The 15,442-nt window shown below is 39.8% G+C and overlaps 1 protein-coding gene across 8 annotated transcripts in view; it reads right to left on the bottom strand.

Moving 5' to 3' along the window:
* MEF2C (myocyte enhancer factor 2C) overlaps positions 1 to 15,442 on the bottom strand; it is a 194,389-nt gene that overhangs the window by 111,858 nt on the left and 67,089 nt on the right. Inside the window, exon 1 of one of the 8 annotated variants that reach the window (XM_045284985.1) lies at positions 1,586 to 1,679. The exons of the other annotated variants lie outside the window; for them this stretch is intronic. The gene's annotated coding sequence lies outside the window, so the exon portion shown is untranslated. Of the gene's footprint in view, positions 1 to 1,585; positions 1,680 to 15,442 lie in introns of those variants that run through there. 8 annotated transcript variants of the gene reach the window in all.

The raw sequence follows: 15,442 nt of genomic DNA, 5'->3' as shown, positions 1-15,442 counted from the left end.
TCATCAAAAACTATTACTCCAGCTGTATTTTTAAAAGTTGGAGGCAGTCCAAAAGTTTAAAAGAGTTATATAAATCATGCATACTTGGCAAACACATATGAAAAATTGAGCTATGAGTGTTGTATAGTTCTTACTATGATATATTAAAATCACATTAAAATAGGAAAACTCCACAAGCACATTTGCATCATATTTATGAAGATCTATGTGCCTATATGTAGGTATACAGATATATCAATATAGATATATATAAATAAATATATGTATTTAGTGTTGCCAAACACTGTCCACCCATTTTTAGAAAAATTCTTAAATAGCACTTCTCTAGGCAACTTTCCTGTGTGTCTTATAGTCTTACCTTAGAAGCAAGCAGCTTGTTAGAATGGTATTTCCCATGCATGTGCAAGACCCCAAAGAGACCACAGGCTTTCTCTGTCACAGAGAAGCCAATGCATGAACCCACAGTGAATGCACACGGACGATTTCCTTGCTTTCACTGAGCTGGGGCCAGTGGCACTATTGGCTTAGAGGACTGGGAGAAGAGATTAGAGCAAGGTGACGAGGCAGGGAAGAGAACTTCTACAGCTGCCAGCCTTTCACAACACAAACAACCACATAAGCCGAGAAATCCCTGGGAGAAAAGTCTCCTCAGAAAGACAGTCTTGCTGATGAGCAAAACTGAGCAGAGTGCGTCCGTACAATTCGGAAACACGAGACCCCATTTTTCAAAAAAGATGGCAGCAATAATTTCTTTTCTTTTTATTCTTAAATGATGATGGGAAATATCTTGCCAGAAAGGAGAAAATGCATACACGCAATGACAAAAAGAGACACAGGCTTAAATCTCCATATATTCAAGCATTTTCCTTTGTTTCTTGTATAAATGAGTATTTCTTTTGCAAAAGTATTGGCCCTTCCAAAGTGGACACTTGGATACCATTGAGCACCTACATGCAGAATGCTATGGGGCGAGCGGGCGGCTACCTAACTTCACGGAGAAAAACATGTCCCGAGACTTGGCTTACAGCATCTGAGTCGGGGTTACGTTCCCAGCTGTCAGCAGTCGGTGAAAGAATTAGGGAGACCAGCAGTAGCCTGCCAGTTGCTTTTCTAACTCAATTATTTCTCGACCCTGATTTATAGGGCAAATAATAATAATAATAATAATAATAATAATAATAACAACAACAACAACACTGCCAGGTAGGTTTCAAGTATTCATTTGTAGGACGATAGAGAAGCAACTTTAGTAATCTATAGAACTGCTTTGTATGTATATGGAAAGAAAAGACTATAATAGCTAAACTACATGTAGTAGAATTTCAAGTAAAGCGAAGAACTTTCATTATGAACAATCAACCATAAGCTTAAAATAATTCCGGCAGCCTTGCCGCTACTTCTTTCCACATGAAAGAAGCATTCTTGGAAAATGACAGAGTTAAGTATAAACAATCAGTAATTAAAAAAGAAGAAACGCTCTACCATAGTTACACTTTATAGAGTTACAGTCTTCTGCAATTTTTTCCCTCCCTGTTTTTTTTTCTTGCCAACCTAAATATAAGAAAAATAAAATCAGGCTGCTTACTAAAAAGGGGAACTTCATTATGGCAGGCTTCTGTTCACTTTACTTTGGCATAGCAGGCAGACGAAGGCAAAATAGTTTGAGACCCAAGTGGAGAAGGATTTCTTCTGGACAGTTGCTAAAGATCATTCTCCCACCAGGCTCCCTCATTAACAAACAAATTCCCTTGAGTGACACACACCGCCCTCCCCCTCCCCCTTCTCTCCTTCTTGTTCTCTTCCCTCCCTCCTTCCCTCCCGCCAGCCCGCCTACAAATCCCTCCCAGCGACACAGACGAATCTTGACAGAATGGCAGGAAGCACGCACAGCCTGGTCAGGGAAGGATATGATGTCAGCAACCACGAACAATAAAAGGTGTAAAGGTGCTTCCTTCCCTAAACTGTTCCAGAAGTGTAAAATGGGAACCAAAACTCTCCACTTCCTCCTCTGAGCAGAACTGTCTGAGTGTGCTGTGCTGCTAAACCCCACAGAGAGAGGCCTTTGAGAGGTTCAGATAAGGGACAGTGCGAAAAATCCAGACGTGGGGATGTAATTTTTAATTTCTATTTTTAAAACATCTGAGAAAAATCCCTTTCGGCTCTACGTTTGGCATTGTGTATGATTACCTGAAAGACAGACAGACAGACAGACACACACACACACACACACACACACACACACACACACGGCACTTTGGTAAAGTAGCATTTAAAACATGCCATGTCTTAGAAAACATTCTTTTTGCATAGACTAAGCAGTCATATAATCTTAATTCACTCTGTGAGACAAATGAATTAAATCCACACAAGCAGTAAACAGCCAAAACAGACACATTATTTTGGGTAAAAAACAGTCATAAAACCTGCCAAAGAAATCTATGCTTGTTGATAAAACACATGGATTTCTTTTGTCTCCGCTGCTAAAAAGAAAAATAACGGTCTATTTTGGAAGAGGAGGGAGTGGGGGAGATGCTGCTGTTATTGTTCTCGAGGTTCTTAAAAAACTTCCAGGCAAAGATCGGAAGTGACGAGCACACGTTCGTTCGGCAGCTACCACCACTACTCATTTTAAGCTCCTCACCATCAGGTGCTTTGTAACGTGGAGATGGCACTCACCACCAGGTTTCTGTAGGAAGGAAACCACCTATCAAGTGAACCTGAGTCCTCTTCAGATTTCAATCATCTTCCCACAACACTTTGATTTAGAAATTAAACATAACCTTCAGTTATGTGTTTTCACCTTAGAGGGAAGACTGCCATGCCACATTAAAAGATGTGGGAAGAAATTAATTCTCTTCGGCTAAACTTATCTTCCCATTTATTTTGTAACAACAAGCACAATGCAGTCACTTAAATGAAAGCAGCCACGAATCATAATAAAACATTGAAGGTATGTAATGTCACTCTGCACAGAAGGAATTCTGTCTTTTTCTTTTGTTGTTTTTTTTCCTTGTAGCTCCTCTATTGCCTCACATTTCCAACAACATGGACATCTTCACGTAATGTTTTGTGAAAGCTCAAGGCCGAATAAAGCACACCCTACATGTCATACAAGGAATTATATGGATACAAGCTGTATAACCATAAGGGGCAGACATGATCATAAGCTCCGTATTACTAATTCAAACACTTAAATGATTCATTATCATTTTAGGTGGAAACCGTTGCCCATTATGGTACACCTAGATGCATTTAATTCTTTCTGATTTGTTTGAAAGATACTAACGTGTGCAATTATATTCTCATAAAAAGGAATAAGTCGAAGTTTTACTTTTTTTCCCCTCAAGACCTGAACTTCAAATGAAATAACCAAATGAATCTTCTTATTGGTGCTGGAATACGTGATGCTTCATGGGTTGGAGAATATTTCCTTAGTCCTGGCAGCCATTTGTTTCTCTTTACGCTTACCATCTATCATGCAGAACGTTCTATCATATAGAACTCTCCTGGCTCTGAGGGGAAACTGAGTTTGTTTAAAAATAACAAGCCAAGATGATTCTTGTTAAGGGAAATAAAATGAATAGCATTTTTGTCTCACTGGATAAATACCGTTGTGTCAAATATGAAGCTACTGTGCCCACTGATTCCAATTTGCTAAATTCAACATGCTAAATTCAAGACTCACTTTCATGCCTCATAACCTAATGCCACACAGGCAAATAACAAATACTGTTTGTCATCTTGCCGTTGTTCACACCTGTTGGGTCCCCTTCCAACCACAGGGCCGTTGTACATGCAAACCCTTCACTTGGGAATACTTCCCTTTTCCCTGGGCCTCCATCACATCTCTTCCTCTGTGTCTCAGCTCTAGTTTCAGCTGCCTATGCGGCATTCTTGACAATAGCCAACCTCTTTCACGCTAGGGTCTCACGGCAACACATCTTTGGTAGCACTTGCCACAGCTGAAACTGCACATTTGCCTGCCGTCGCCAATAGCTGTGGTCCACGGATCGACAGAGACAAGTCTGTTTGGCTTCACCTTTGTATTTTTACAAATTAAACCCTGGCCAGGCCCAGAGTACCTGTTCAATAACTATCAGTAGATTAATTGAGTTTGTGGTATTTTTTTTCCATCTCTTAGCTGAGGAATGGTGGGCCTTCATTATTTTAATGACTGTAAAGGACATTTTCATATTTTTTGTTGCTTATACAGAAACAGACCGACAGAGCTATAATTAATCATTTATCATCTTTCTTGAGCATCTCTTACATCAGGATGATGTGGGCTGAGTGTTGGGTTGCTAACCACAAAGCTCTGGGTTCAAACCCAGCAGCTGCTCCCTTGGAGAAAGATGAAGTACTCTACTCCAGGAAGATGGACCGTCTCAGGAATGGGAAGGAGAAGCTCTACTCTGTCCTAGACAGGGTTGCTAGGGGTCGGAACTGACTCAAGGGCCTGAGCTTGATTATATTGTGGCCCGTGGAATAGGACTAAGTGATACACCTCCATGTGGAAACAAGGTCAATTTTAGAGCCAGGCAGGCAGCTCGTGGTTAAAACTCTAGGAATACTTAAGAGTTGGGGTGACTACAAACTACTGAATCCCTTTGAATCTTGATTTCCCTGCTCTACAAAAGATGGGGAAAGATTTCTTCATTTGCAGGGTGGTTATGATAATTCAATGCAGTAGGCACCGAGTCCACAGTGCTATGGGGAACACAGCTTACTCCTGGGAGGACAGCCTCATGTTTGACACATTAATGTAAAGCCGCACAGCAAGGCTATGAAATCACCTCCTTGTATCCGCCATAAAGACCTCCCTTAGCGAGCTTGGTGGGGAGCAACTTCTAGCCGGAAATGCTTCATTTATACTTTTAAAATAATGGCTATTTGAAGAAGAAATTTACAGTTGTCATAAAAATTAAGAAGTTTCTCTTAAGTATCAGCCACGGCAGAGCTCCAGGAGGCAAACGGAGAAATAACTAGGGAAATATATCAATTTTCCCAATGACCACGGCCGCTGAAAACTCTACATCAATGCGTCTAGTCCTACTTTAATATCTTTCCCCAAGGACAAAAGGGGATGAAATGTATGTCAGAAATATAATAAGGCTTAAAAGGAACTCGTAGTGAAAACCTCTGCAATTAATTTAATAGGTGGGCCTAACCTTCCATTATCACGAGCATAACTCATTTTATTTACACAGGTCCAGAATTGAGGAGACATCTACTTTACAGTGACTGTACTGTAGTACAAACAATTTAATCAACACCGACAGAAGTAGAGTTTCATCATGCCCATACTCATCTATGGTACATTTGGTCGCGTGCATTTTTCTTTTCACACTACAACTAAAACAGCATTTGCCAGTCCCCATGCCAAAATAAACTCTTAAGTGGTCTAAATATGTCAAGAGCCTTGTGCTATTTAACCACACCACGGTTTCAGCCTTTCCACATCACACCAAGTAATTAATTAATTCAGACTCTATGATTTTTTGTGTGTTCCTAATTTTTCATCACAGCAGAGAAGCCACCAAGTCCCCCCCACCCTCCACCCCAAAGGGCACTTGTGAAGTGGCAGAGTTTTTACCCTAAAGGTAACCCCCACATTGTCTTCCCCACACAGCAGGAGCTAACTAGTAAGGATCACGGATCGTGTGTGTTCTGTTCTCCAGCTGTAATTTCTCCATAAGCATATGTGGCTGGAATTTTTGGTTGCTGTTAGTGAACAAAGCAACTTAAGCACTCCGCACCACCACCATCAGTGAAACGTGAAGTTGTCTGCCTTCAAAGCAAGCTAGCCTTGAAGTGGAAGACGTTACTCTTAAACATTTTCACCTTATGGTGACAAAATCTGAATTCCCAGGCAGCTCCTGCTGTTGTTGGCGGGGGGATTCTGTTAATTATTTTCTTAATCTTTCGTATATCACATTCTCCATTAAATATAAATTTTCTACAACCTTTTTTCAGAAGCTTCTATGTATTTTTCAGTAAGGCTGAAAAATTTGTCTGTTTGGAGAATATTTTCCTTAAGAACTAAAGCAAATGGGGAAAAAGGATTCATAATTTATAGATGAAACACTAAGCGTATATTTGAAGACAATGGATAGCCATAAATATTAAGGACCCCAGTAAATAATCATACATATTAAGATGGTGATATCAATCGTCCTTAAGAGGACAGTCTACATAAAGGTTGTTTTATTCCGTACTCAAATAACATGTGAAATGACTGATAATCATATCTCTGAAAATAATTTACATCAATTGTCACTCACTTTCCCAATTGATTTAACATTCACGGTTGACCTTGAGATGGGCAGAAATACTATTGTTCGCCTTCAATAGTTTTATTGTACATTAAGGGGAATAAATAAATCACCTGTTTACATAATGACAATTCTCTCTTGGGCTAAGTTTTAGAATGTTAGGAAGTTTACATAAAAACCTTACAAATATATACATAATTACATAGACACGAATACATTCATATTATTTAAAATGCCATCACCGTATCTCTCAAAATAGATATTTGATATTGCTATTAGATGTAGCTCAACATGGAACCCAATGATTCATCAATTTTTCTATTTTTCTTCATCTCGTTTACAGCATCCTAATCAACCTAATTAAGGCTTTGTTCATCTGAAACCTCTGATGACAATTTGTTTAACTCTATCCCACTGTGGTCTTCTTCTAAGAAGAATTAAATCTGATCTTCTGACAGCAATCGTTAAATGATCCCAACTGGCCCCAATTAAGCCACATGGCTCACGGGCTTCCATACAGGCAAGTGCCAAGTTCTCCGTTTCATTTACACATCAGTCTTTACCTTGGTTTATTTTGTTAAAGCCAATTAAGTACACGTCTTATCAAGTGGAACTGAATTTCCGTGTGTACACTAGCTGGAGACACAGTGCATCAATGGACTTTCCAGTCGCACTGAAGTGTCACACAGAATGTCTGAAACTATTCTCTCTGCTGCGGTGGTAATAGTGTGTGTGTGTGGGGGGGGGGCAACCAACTTTACATTTATTTTCTCTTGCTGAACTTGATCTGCAAGTAGGCTCTCGAAATAATGTGCATGTTTAAACAGTGCTGCTTAAATCAATAATCACTTTTCATTTGGCTGTGTACAGTATTACTTGAATGTAGTAGTGTCCACACCACAGATTGGCTTCAGCATTCCTTTTTTAGCATTCCTGTTTGAACACGTGGCAAGCAGCACCACAGCAAGTCTCCTGAAGTTCACCTTCCTTACCCTTAAGTTCTGTTCTAATTGTTTCACGTCTGCTCAATCGTCAGTTCTGTAATGATGTGCCCAGGCCTTCCTATGAGCGCAGGTAGCCTCAGGATTGAGAGCTCATTGATTGTGCGCGACTCCAGGGAGATAACTGATTAAAAACAGCCTCCTGGGGAGGAGTGGGGAGGAGTGGCTCCTATTCACATCTGGCGCATCTTATTTTAAACTCTGGTACCTGTGTGGAAATTTGACCCCTAGCATAGGCTTGGGAGAACCAGCGTTTACATAGCATCCTTACCATAGATGTGAAAGCAAAACATAGTTAAATTAATCCCAATATGACTAGTATAAATATATACTTGACACAGTTTCTGAAGGCCCTAATCAATTACCCTGGCTGCTTTCCCCAGAATATAAACAAATGAACGGGAGCTTTTTACTCATCCTAATTATAGCTATCGCTGATCATGTGTGGGTATCTGATGCAAGCTGTCGGTCACAGTTCTAACAGCAGATGAATTAGAACATATCTGTTCGTGTTAACCATGCATTAAAACCTGGCATTAAGGACAGACAGAGCACCAGAGTGGGTGATAGGTATCTTTCAGAACATTAACCTCGATAGAACACATACTTGCTTTCTGTCTCTTGTTCAGCTGATGTAACAAACTGGGAAGGGAAAAGAAAGTACAATGGGATCTTTAATGTAAGGTTATGGCTGGCAGCACCTAGAAAGCTAGGAGGTGCATTTTGCTTTATGATAGAAAAATATATAATTGAATATTCATTACTCAATAAATATGCTTTCTTCTGTTAGGAAAAAAATTTAAAAATCTGTTGCAAAATTGCAAACTGCTGATATCTCAGCAATGCTTACCACACTCACGGTGGAGTGCCTAAAAAAATGCGTACCAGGTATTCCAAAATCTTAGTAAAGCAGACAGACACGGGGATGCTGTGTTATAAAATATTTCTCACGGCATTAGAGCAATCTCCAATAAGATGTGGTGTTAATTTTAGAGCAAGCTTCTGCTAAAAAGGGCAAACCCTGCAACAGATTTAGTACAAAGAAGCTGAAAATATCCTGTGGAAAAAAAAAAAATCTGTAGCGAAATCAGCCAGCCCAGATCCTGCCATTACTCAGCACTGCAGTGACGTGCAGATGTTTGTAGTGGTTTGAGGAGCCAGCAGGGGTGGAAACTCTACGTACTCGACTCCAACGTGATTGCAATTGAACCTCATCAAAGTAAGAGCTCATAATTTGTCACAGAAAACAGCCAATTAACATATGTTAGAAAAAGGCTTCATAAAGATAATATATGATTAAAGACCCAGTGCAGCTGTTGAAAATCAAAACTATGCATTTAAAAAAGAAATCTCAGCCTGAGCTTCCGTATGGTTAAACTGATAATGGCTACTATGCTTTTTTTTTTTAAGCAGAAAAATATAATTAGTGTTTCTTATAAGTTTGGGGTTATGGCAAAGGAGGCCTGGGTGCCGTGGCACTATTTACTATGCTTGACTTGGGGCTATAAATAGTTGGAGCCCTTGCCAAAAATTCTGTAGTTACTTTGTTGTTGTGCTATTTTAAAACACAGACCTTCATTGTGAGCTAACCGGCCTTCAGGATGCACTTTGTAGTTACTGCATTCCTCTCCAAACTATATCCTCCCTTTATCTGTGCAAACCCCAGCACAAGCGGACTCTAGCTGACTGCTTCTCTCTCACTGTAAAACACGCTAGGGCTGTGTGACATGCGGTTGGAATACTTCAGAACATTTGTCAGGGGCGGTGGTCAGGAAGGGTGACAGCTAAGTGTCAGACAGAGACTCAGGTGCAGGCGTACAGTACAGATTTTCTAACTGTGCAACGCAGGCCACCTGCCAGCACTCTCAGAGCAGATGAACTGCATGTAATATAGTTGTCATATTCAGTTCATTTTTCAGCTAGGCTTGGACTGTATGAGCATTCAATGGCTGGCTAAATTACTGCCATCGGATATATCAATGCACCCAAATCATGATACTTAATGTCATAGTATTAATGGGAGACTTTAGCCACCAAAGAGTGGCAGAAAACATAAAATGTGCCAAGCACGATGTTAAGTGCTAGGGATCCCACTGAATAAAACCAAGACGACCCTGGTCATCATGAAACCTACATTTTATGAGGGAGAAATATGTGCGGCAGTGTGGTGATTTTAGGTAGAAGAATATGACAAAGAAAATACCATAGGCGAAGGGGTGGGAGGGTGACAGTGGGTCAGGGAGGGGTGGACATTTATCGGGCAGCGCCATCAGGGACGAGTTCCTTAGGAAGATGGCATTTTAGGAAACGCCTACACCACAGAGGTAGCCAGACCTGGGTTGGGAAGATAAGAACCTCAGTACTCTGCCTCTTATTGATGGTATGAACTTTGCCAAATCATTGGCCTGAACCTGCTTCCTTATCTGTAAAATGGGAATAGCAACATATATATTCTATGATGAGGATGTGCGGCTCCAATCATGGAAAAGCAGGACTACCCTAATTTGCGGAATTCTGCTGGATGCAAATCAACTTCATAAATCCACTGTGGGTGCCTTTGTTCACTTCAATTTTATATAGATTGTAACTGCTTTGATAACACTGAACCTACAGTCAAATGAAAACCGTTTCTAAAGTCATGTCAGTTGAATTTCTCTATAGTGTGGCTATTTCATTAAAGCAGTGCTCACTGGGTGAAGTAGTCCCTGAGGATCTGAAAGTTCATTTCAATGCTAAAAATGGACAGCACTATACAAAGTCTGGTAAATATTATGCAAAATATATGGAAATGTAAACTTTCTGTATAATGGAAAAAACCCCACACTTTTCTAAAAAAGGCTTTTAGAAATAAACAACCAACAAAATACTAATGTAACTTAGTCACTGGGTTAGGTTGATCTATTTCCACTCTCAAGCCATCAGCAGTGTTGATTAAGATCTCAGCAATATTTGAAAATCCCAGTGTCTCACTGTATTGGAATTATTCACATATCTTTGGGCATCCTCATCTAATGAGAGTTAGCTATAGCTTCAAGCCAAAGAGATGAATTCCATCTTGGAATGAAGAGAAGGATGGAATCATCTAGCATTTTTTTAAAAAGTCAATGTCATCCTGAGGAAAAATAAAAACCGTAAAGATTATTAATTTTAATAAACAGGAAAGTATCTGGAAAGGAGAGCGAACTCATACTTTAAAAAGCTGTGCAATGGAAATGCACAATGAAGAACTGTAGCATTTTACAGGGAGAAATTGACCTTTCCCAAGCAACGAATTCTTAAAGAGTAATGTATAGACATTTTAAATCATTCTTCCCTGTAACTTTTTTGGAGGTTGTACAAACATATCCCTTACCCAAAATCATCTTATTTTTATTTCTATTTGGGGAACATAATTTGTTCACTTTACAATAGCGTAATTTAGTTACTATAAAGCCTACAGAAGCACTAACCCTCTTTCACTGGTAGTTGAACAATAATCATACATTTAAAAAGTTTTTCTTGAAATCAGAACTATCATATTCCTTCCCTAAATGAATTATAGTATAGATATTACAATAGGAATAGCGGTCTTTGATTCTATTCTAAATGGTAACCAATAGTTCAGATGGCATTCCATGCTTGCTCCACCCTTCGAGCTTCCGTTTGAGCTCATTGCCACTGAGTCCACTGTGACTCTTGGTGACCCTAGAGGACAGGGCAGAACTGCCCCTGTGGGTTTCAGAGGCTGTAACTCGTTACAGGAGCAGAAAGCCTCATCTTTCTCCCTTGGAGGGGCTAGTGGGTTTGAACCACGGACCTTGTGGTTAGCAGTCCAACTCATAAATCACTACACCAGCCGGGCTTCTTTCAAAGCCTCGTACTAACTGTCTATAAGCCAGGCAGGCAAATCAGTTTCTTTTCTCTACATGTAGCTTCCCCTACTCTGTGTATGCTCCTTCATTTCATCACCTTTCTTTATCTCTTTTTCCACATGTTTAGAACCAAGGGGCTATGGAAAGTGGAACTGTCAAAGAGCTAGGAATAGAGGTGTTCTGAGACGAGCAAAATGTTTCCTCCATTTGACCCAGGCAAGACCAGGGGCAAGTGCACTGCAGAGGGCGGCCCCATGGCCAGAGCTAAGCTGAGAATGTCCTTAGGCCTAAGGCCTGGCAGGAGGCTCCTTACCTCAGTATGTCTACACACTCTGTCCCAGGCGATTTTCAAGGTTAGCCCAAGTAATCTTTGGCAGTTAAAATGAAAGAAATAAGTAGTACAGTACTTCTACTATGAAGAAGACTAGGATACTACAGACTAGAAGTTATTTAAAATTGGCAAGATTTTAGCCTGGTTCTCTAATATCTAGACCTTTAAGAAAAGAGCCATTGGTGCACGCAAACTCATGCATTCCCCTTAGAGACTCAAGTTGATTTTTCCTAGAGTGCACGCCTAAGATCTCTGGTTGCTAAGGCTGCTAACAAATTATTCCTTAAAACAAAAAATAATGAAAAGAGGAAAGGAAGTCTATTAAATTTGGAAAACAGTTACTTCTTTGCTGTCGAATTTTCATTTATTCAATATGCTGAATGCCAGACTCTGGAGTATTTCCCAAGTTATCTGGAATATCACTTGGGAGATGCTGGCTTAAGAGAAAAGGATGCAATTTCAAATAAGCTTGTTTCTTTGACTACTGGCTATAATGAACTGCCCCAAACCAACAGCTCATTGCCTGTCACAGGGAAATATTGGTGAATAAATCAATAAATGGTAGCACCATGGGAAACTGTTCTTTTAGGGTTAGAGAGAACTACAAACCTGTTGATCAGGTTTGACGTTCATTTAAAGGAAAAATATTAATACAGTATCTAGCGATTACATCGTACAATTTGTTACCCAAGCACTAAGAAGCAATAGAATGTAGTAGTAAAAAGATGTCTCTATTTAAAATCAAACTCTTGGTTGGGTCCTACTATACACTAGCTATGTGTCTTTGAGTCAGTCAATGCTTTTATTTGTTTATGTTCCCCGCCCACCCCCAAGTACATATAAAGGAAGCTGGATTCAATATCTAGGGCCCCATTCATGTTTGTAAATTCAAAATGGTACACATTCAACAATGGTATGAACAACTATTTTAAATGTTTCTCAAGAACACATCTTTCTAGAAAAATGATAAGCTGACATGGTGTGTAATTGCCAGAATAAATAAAACCATTTCCCCTTAGTTTTTGGACTGAGAAGTTTGTTCATCTTAGCCTGAAGAATACAAGCTTGAGTAAGAACGAGCTTGTATTATGCATTTTGGATCACTAACCATATTCGGAAGTTCCAGATATAACTAACAGTTAGGGATGGTAAAATACACACTAAGGCAGTAAAAGTTTTCCCAAAGTTAATGTCAAACCTTCACATGGCCTAAGAGGAAGGCACTATTCTAATTCCCATTTTACAGAAGAGGAGGCTGGGGCTACAGGGCAGTTAAACTTGCTCAAGGTCACAAGCTAGTTATACAACTACAATTTATACCTCCCAAACTCACCACTGCGAACTAATAAAGTGCTTCCAAAAAGTTCATGGAAAAATTTAATTACCTTCTAATTCCATTTTCCCATATATTTTTGAAGTCCCCCTTTTACTTTGCTACTTCTCCAAACTACAAGGTATCATTCACAATATTGGAGTATGAAAATTCCATGTGGCAAATATCATTTTCAAAGAAACTCTGTGAAATCTACTAAATACTCCTTAAAAATCAGTGTATCCTAATTCATCTAACATTCTCTAATTCTTGATATGAAAATGAGTGTCCTTCACTGTAGCAGCAGGGGAATAAGATGAAACTTGATCTAGATTTCTGTCATTCGGAGATGAGAATTTACTAACTGACCACCAGTAACTGTTCTCTCAGCGCCCCTTGGTTCCAGAAGGAATGTGGTTGCCTATAAGAGAAAGCCAGGGAATGTATCGAGATCATTGTATATTTCTCGTGGCCCCTGAGGGAAGGAATGTAAACCGGTTCCTTCCCGACGATGGGCCAGGAGAGTCAATGTGATTCATGACGACGATGAGAAGACAGACTTAGTACAACTGACATCTGGTCGCCAGCAGGAATCTTGCTTTCCGTGCAAGTATGCTGAGTAGTGTCTAAACTAGACCGAATCCGGGTTGGCATCGCTCTGGTCATTCCCCTTTCCTTTCATGCCCGTAACTCCTCTCCCTCGTGTTCCTTTGCTCTCAGCTTTGTCTCCTTTTTCCTTCATCCCAAATTAAGGCCTACATCATTAGTGTTCCATTCAAGGGGAGTTTCTGTGTCAGAATTTTATATTGCTATCTACCTCCTTAGAATTTAAAAAAAAATGTCTGGACATAACTGGGCAATTCAAACTCCTTAAACATTAATTTATAAGTCATCTTATGACTACAGGTTTACAACTCACCCACTGCCACTGAATCAATGCCGACTCACAGCGAGCCTAAAAGACAGGGTAGGGCTGCCCTGTCATTCTCCAAGACTGCTACTCTTTGCAGGAGTAGAAAGCACCATCTTTCTCTTACAGAGGGGCTGTTGGCATTCAACTGTTGACCTGGGAGTTAGCAGCCCAGTGTGTGACCAGTATGCCAACAGGGCTCCTCAAAATGTGTAAAGCATACACTTAGTACACGGATTGTATAAAAACCAGTTGACATAATTGGCCATGAATTTGTTACTGTAGAGGAAACATAACTTTAGTGCAGGACAGAAGTTCACATCAGAACCTACAGAGACAGCAATAGAATAAGGTTCCTTGTGGGGTGGCGGGTGGTAAAGGGAAGCTGATATCAAGGAATTCAAGGAGGAAGAGAATGTTTGAAACTGATTGTGGTAGCAGTTGCACAGTACTGCGTGATGTGATTAAACTATGGAATGGCATATCTGTATTAGCTCCCAATAAAATGGTTTGGGGGGGAAAAAAAAGTTCACATTCATATTTTTTCAGTGTGTTATGTAGCATTTCTGAGTATATGATGTGTGGAGAAGTAATAGTCTGCATAGTTTCAAACTCTGTCAGGTTTTCTTTCCCCCCTCTTTTCATGAGCAAAGAACTTAGTGGTGTGAGTCTGTGTGTGTGTGTATAATTTTATTTATTTAAACTTTATATATGCCATTGTATGGTTAGTAAATACATTGGTTCAGATATATTTAAATCCACAGACAACAACGATGAGATCTTATAACCAGGGCTGAATTCAATTTTAGATACCAAAAAACTAACCTTGCATCGTAAAATCTCAAAATGACTGTTTCCATAGGTCACATGTTCTAAAAAGACTCTTGCTTAACAGGAAATCTCTGAGATTTCTTATTCAGTAAGAGAGACCGGTTGGCAAATGCTGCTTTTTGACAAGGATGAAGAAACCATGGGCACAGTTTTCACATCAGTCACTCATGTATGTCAGTGAGTCTAGTAATAAAAGCACTCGGAAGATGGGGATAAACACAGATCTTTTAGAAACTAGTTAAGTGGCCAAGTAGCTAGTTAACATACCAAACTGTGACGTTGCATTAGAATTTTGCTAGGACATTAGAACTCAAAATGGCATAACCGTTTCCATCTTTTATGTCTTATGAAATGGAGAAACAGTGACTGTGGTAGTACAACTTCTATCAAGTTCCTGTGAAGAAAACCATTTATGGTGAATATTTAATAAATACTTTCCTGAATTTTCTGTTGACTTCCAAGATGGGCTTAGAAAGGTCACTTGCTTTAAAATGGAGTTTTATGAGAAAGATAAATTTTGCCATGACACAGAAAAAGAAAATGTCATGTTTTGGGGGTAGCGGCTAGAACAGTTATCTATATTTCCATTCAGTCAATAAGGATAGAAATGTTGGGTACTGTTCCAAGGTCACATGATTTCCCCCTCCTTCGTATAATATCATACCCAAAGTATTTCACCAAGAACCCACCGGTCCTAGTTCTACGGCCATCTGGAAAAGGTGCAGGGCAGCCTTCCTCAGGAACCCATTTTGCTATTTCACAAACCCCACTCTCAGGAAATTCTTACTAATAGCTAATCCCTCACTGAACGCTTTCTGTCCACTCCTCTTGCTCTATCCTCCATACAGAGAACATCACCGGGTGGTTGTGTCCTTACTTCGTGTACTTGAAGTTTGGGTATGAAATTATGCCCATTTCATAAAACCTTTCCAAG

The sequence above is a fragment of the Echinops telfairi genome, unplaced genomic scaffold, assembly GCF_000313985.2.
Source record: "Echinops telfairi isolate 266 unplaced genomic scaffold, ASM31398v2 ScPeMD7_7469;HRSCAF=8507_1, whole genome shotgun sequence".
Classification (NCBI taxonomy): Eukaryota; Metazoa; Chordata; class Mammalia; order Afrosoricida; family Tenrecidae; genus Echinops; species Echinops telfairi.
The sequence above is the reverse complement of the archived record's forward strand: the minus strand, read 5'-3'. Positions and strand labels throughout refer to the sequence as shown.